The 5000-nt window shown below is 40.1% G+C and overlaps 4 non-coding genes across 4 annotated transcripts; all 4 read right to left on the bottom strand.

The window, feature by feature from the left end:
• Nucleotides 1–595: 595 nt before the first annotated feature.
• TRNAF-GAA (transfer RNA phenylalanine (anticodon GAA)) lies at nt 596–668 on the bottom strand. The gene has a single exon. It is a non-coding gene; the product is annotated as a tRNA-Phe (tRNA).
• Nucleotides 669–3501: 2833 nt separating this feature from the next.
• On the bottom strand, nt 3502–3574 carry TRNAF-GAA (transfer RNA phenylalanine (anticodon GAA)). Its single transcript has one exon. It is a non-coding gene; the product is annotated as a tRNA-Phe (tRNA).
• A 510-nt stretch (nt 3575–4084) lies between these two features.
• Nucleotides 4085–4157, bottom strand: TRNAF-GAA (transfer RNA phenylalanine (anticodon GAA)). Its single transcript has one exon. It is a non-coding gene; the product is annotated as a tRNA-Phe (tRNA).
• A 511-nt stretch (nt 4158–4668) lies between these two features.
• TRNAF-GAA (transfer RNA phenylalanine (anticodon GAA)) lies at nt 4669–4741 on the bottom strand. The gene has a single exon. It is a non-coding gene; the product is annotated as a tRNA-Phe (tRNA).
• Nucleotides 4742–5000: the final 259 nt, after the last annotated feature.

Genomic DNA, 5000 nt, shown 5'->3' with positions numbered 1-5000 from the left:
ACCTCTCAACTGTGCCGAAAACCGGGATTGAAACAGGGACCTTTAGATCTTCAGTCTAACGCTCTCCCAACTGAGATATTTCGGCCTGCTGCTAGCTGTGGTCTTCATACTTTGTTTTGAACCATTCAACAAACTAGATGCATGACCTGGATATTTACCCTTATATGTTAGAGATATGTTTTAAGGAGTCCTGTATCATTCAGCAGTTAACTTGTGCAATGGGTAAATAGCATTTTTGGGATCCGGGTTAGGTAGCGTTTTTTTAACTCTGAATGGACTAGCACTATATTACCCAGACGTATGTGGCCTGAGTAGGTAAGCAACGTCATCTGACTACTGACATCTGTGTTCAAGGGGAAGTTGAAGGTAATGCAGACAAGAGTTTACATTACAAAAAAGCATGAAATGGGAAACATTCATAGTCTAACCTGAAGGCAAGAAATGTGGAAGCAAGTTTAGAAGGAGGACAGAAAGCAAAGTCTATGTTAAATTGCTTGTGTTGTATATCAGTTGGAAAAAATGTGATGAATAGATAAAAAAGTACTACAGCTGATTCCAAGACCTATTTTGTTAGAAGCAAGGAACCTCTCAACTGTGCCGAAACCCGGGATTGAACCAGGGACCTTTAGATCTTCAGTCTAACGCTCTCACAACTGAGCTATTTCGGCCTGCTGCTAGCTGTGGTCTTCATACTTTGATTTGAACCATTCAACAAACTAGATGCATGACCTGGATATTTACCCTTATATGTTAGAGATATGTTTTAAGGAGTCCTGTATCATTCAGCAGTTAACTTGTGCAATGAGTAAACAGCATTTTTGGGATCCGGGTTAGGTAGCGTTTTTTTAACTCTGAATGGACTAGTACTTTATTACCCAGACGTATGTGGCCTGAGTAGGTAAGCAACGTCATCTGACTACTGACATCTGTGTTCAAGGGGAAGTTGAAGGTAAGGCAGACAAGAGTTTACATTACAAAAAAGCATGAAATGGGAAACATTCATAGTCTAACCTGAAGGCAAGAAATGTGGAAGCAAGTTTAGAAGGAGGACACAAAGCAAAGTCTATGTTAAATTGCTTGTGTTGTATATCAGTTGGAAAGAATTTGATGAATAGAGAAAAAAGTACTACAGCTGATTCCAAGACCTATTTTGTTAGAAGCAAGGAACCTCTCAACTGTGCCGAAACCCGGGATTGAACCAGAGACCTTTAGCTCTTCAGTCTAACACTCTCCCAACTGAGCTATTTCGGCCTGCCACTAGCTGAGGTCTTCATACTTTGATTTGAACCATTCAACAAACTAGATGCATGACCTGGATATTTACCCTTATATGTTAGAGATATGTTTTAAGGAGTCCTGTATCATTCAGCAGTTAACTTGTGCAATGGGTAAATAGCGTTTTTGGGATCCGGGTTAGGTAACGTTTTTTTAACTCTGAATGGACTAGCACTATATTACCCAGACGTATGTGGCCTGAGTAGGTAAGCAATGTCATCTGACTACTGACATCTGTGTTCAAGGGGAAGTTGAAGGTAATGCAGACAAGAGTTTACTTTACAAAAAAGCATGAAATGGGAAACATTCATAGTCTAACCTGAAGGCAAGAAATGTGGAAGCAAGTTTAGAAGGAGGACAGAAAGCAAAGTCTATGTTAAATTGCTTGTGTTGTATATCAGTCGAAAAAATTTGATGAATAGAGAAAAAAGTACTGCAGCAGATTTCAAGACCTATTTTGTTGAAAGCAAGGAACCTCTCAACTGTGCCGAAAACCGGGATTGAAACAGGGACCTTTAGATCTTCAGTCTAACGCTCTCCCAACTGAGCTATTTCAGCCTGCTGCTATCTGCGGTCTTCATACTTTGATTTGAACCATTCAACAAACTAGATGCATGACCTGGATATTTACCCTTATATGTTAGAGATATGTTTTAAGGAGTCCTGTATCATTCAGCAGTTAACTTGTGCAATGGGTAAATAGCGTTTTTGGGATCCGGGTTAGGTAGCGTTTTTTTAACTCTGAATGGACTAGCACTATATTACCCAGACGTATGTGGCCTGAGTAGGTAAGCAACGTCATCTGACTACTGACATCTGTGTTCAAGGGGAAGTTGAAGGTAAGGCAGACAAGAGTTTACATTACAAAAAAGCATGAAATGGGAAACATTCATAGTCTAACCTGAAGGCAAGAAATGTGGAAGCAAGTTTAGAAGGAGGACACAAAGCAAAGTCTATGTTAAATTGCTTGTGTTGTATATCAGTTGGAAAAAATTTGATGAATAGAGAAAAAAGTACTGCAGCAGATTCCAAGACCTCTTTTGTCAGAAGCAAGGAACCTCTCAACTGTGACGAAACCCGGGATTGAACCAGGGACCTTCAGTCTAATGCTCTCCCAACTGAGCTATTTCGGCCTGCTGCTATCTGCGGTCTTCATACTTTGATTTGAACCATTCAACAAACTAGATGCATGACCTGGATATTTACCCTTATATGTTAGAGATATGTTTTAAGGAGTCCTGTATCATTCAGCAGTTAACTTGTGCAATGGGTAAATAGCGTTTTTGGGATCCGGGTTAGGTAGCGTTTTTTTAACTCTGAATGGACTAGCACTATATTACCCAGACGTATGTGGCCTGAGTAGGTAAGCAACGTCATCTGACTACTGACATCTGTGTTCAAGGGGAAGTTGAAGGTAAGGCAGACAAGAGTTTACATTACAAAAAAGCATGAAATGGGAAACATTCATAGTCTAACCTGAAGGCAAGAAATGTGGAAGCAAGTTTAGAAGGAGGACACAAAGCAAAGTCTATGTTAAATTGCTTGTGTTGTATATCAGTTGGAAAGAATTTGATGAATAGAGAAAAAAGTACTACAGCTGATTCCAAGACCTATTTTGTTAGAAGCAAGGAACCTCTCAACTGTGCCGAAACCCGGGATTGAACCAGAGACCTTTAGCTCTTCAGTCTAACGCTCTCCCAACTGAGCTATTTCAGCCTGCCGCTAGCTGGGGTCTTCATACTTTGATTTGAACCATTCAACAAACTAGATGCATGACCTGGATATTTACCCTTATATGTTAGAGATATGTTTTAAGGAGTACTGTATCATTCAGCAGTTAACTTGTGCAATGGGTAAAGAGCGTTTTTGGGATCCGGGTTAGGTAACGTTTTTTTAACTCTGAATGGACTAGCACTATATTACCCAGACGTATGTGGCCTGAGTAGGTAAGCAATGTCATCTGACTACTGACATCTGTGTTCAAGGGGAAGTTGAAGGTAATGCAGACAAGAGTTTACTTTACAAAAAAGCATGAAATGGGAAACATTCATAGTCTAACCTGAAGGCAAGAAATGTGCAAGCAAGTTTAGAATGAGGACAGAAAGCAAAGTCTATGTTAAATTACTTGTGTTGTATATCAGTTGGAAAAAATTTGATGAATAGAGAAAAAAGTACTGCAACAGATTCCAAGACCTCTTTTGTCAGAAGCAAGGAACCTCTCAACTGTGCCGAAACCCGGGATTGAACCAGGGACCTTTAGATCTTCAGTCTAACGCTCTCCCAACTGAGCTATTTCGGCCTGCTGCTAGCAGCGGTCTTCATACTTTGATTTGAACCATTCAACAAACTAGATGCATGACCTGGATATTTACCCTTATATGTTAGAGATATGTTTTAAGGAGTCCTGTATCATTCAGCAGTTAACTTGTGCAATGGGTAAATAGCGTTTTTGGGATCCGGGTTAGGTAGCGTTTTTTTAACTCTGAATGGACTAGCACTATATTACCCAGACGTATGTGGCCTGAGTAGGTAAGCAACGTCCTCTGACTACTGACATCTGTGTTCAAGGGGAAGTTGAAGGTAATGCAGACAAGAGTTTACATTACAAAAAAGCATGAAATGGGAAACATTCATAGTCTAACCTGAAGGCAAGAAATGTGGAAGCAAGTTTAGAAGCAGGACACAAAGCAAAGACTATGTTAAATTGCTTGTGTTGTATATCAGTTGGAAAGAATTTGATGAATAGAGAAAAAAGTACTACAGCTGATTCTAAGACCTATTTTGTTAGACGCAAGGAACCTCTCAACTGTGCCGAAACCCGGGATTGAACCAGGGACCTTTAGATCTTCAGTCTAACGCTCTCCCAACTGAGCTATTTCGGCCTGCTGCTAGCTGTGGTCTTCATACTTTGATTTGAACCATTCAACAAAGAAGATGCATGACCTGGATATTTACCCTTATATGTTAGAGATATGTTTTAAGGAGTCCTGTATCATTCAGCAGTTAACTTGTGCAATGGGTAAATAGCGTTTTTGGGATCCGGGTTAGGTAGCGTTTTTTTTAACTCTGAATGGACTAGCACTATATTACCCAGACGTATGTGGCCTGAGTAGGTAAGCAATGTCATCTGACTACTGACATCTGTGTTCAAGGGGAAGTTGAAGGTAATGCAGACAAGAGGTTACTTTACAAAAAAGCATGAAATGGGAAACATTCATAGTCTAACCTGAAGGCAAGAAATGTGCAAGCAAGTTTAGAATGAGGACAGAAAGCAAAGTCTATGTTAAATTACTTGTGTTGTATATCAGTTGGAAAAAATTTGATGAATAGAGAAAAAAGTACTGCAGCAGATTCCAAGACCTCTTTTGTCAGAAGCAAGGAACCTCTCAACTGTGCCGAAACCCGGGATTGAACCAGGGACCTTTAGATCTTCAGTCTAACGCTCTCCCAACTGAGCTATTTCGGCCTGCTGCAAGCAGTGGTCTTCATACTTTGATGTGAACCATTCAACAAACTAGATGCATGACCTGGATATTTACCCTTATATGTTAGAGATATGTTTTAAGGAGTCCTGTATCATTCAGCAGTTAACTTGTGCAATGGGTAAATAGCGTTTTTGGGATCCGGGTTAGGTAAAGTTTTTTTAACTCTGAATGGACTAGCACTATATTACCCAGACGTATGTGGCCTGAGTAGGTAAGCAATGTCATCTGACTACTGACATC

This window comes from Lissotriton helveticus, chromosome 8 (assembly GCF_964261635.1).
Source record: "Lissotriton helveticus chromosome 8, aLisHel1.1, whole genome shotgun sequence".
Lineage (NCBI taxonomy): Eukaryota > Metazoa > Chordata > Amphibia > Caudata > Salamandridae > Lissotriton > Lissotriton helveticus.
The sequence above is the reverse complement of the archived record's forward strand: the minus strand, read 5'-3'. Positions and strand labels throughout refer to the sequence as shown.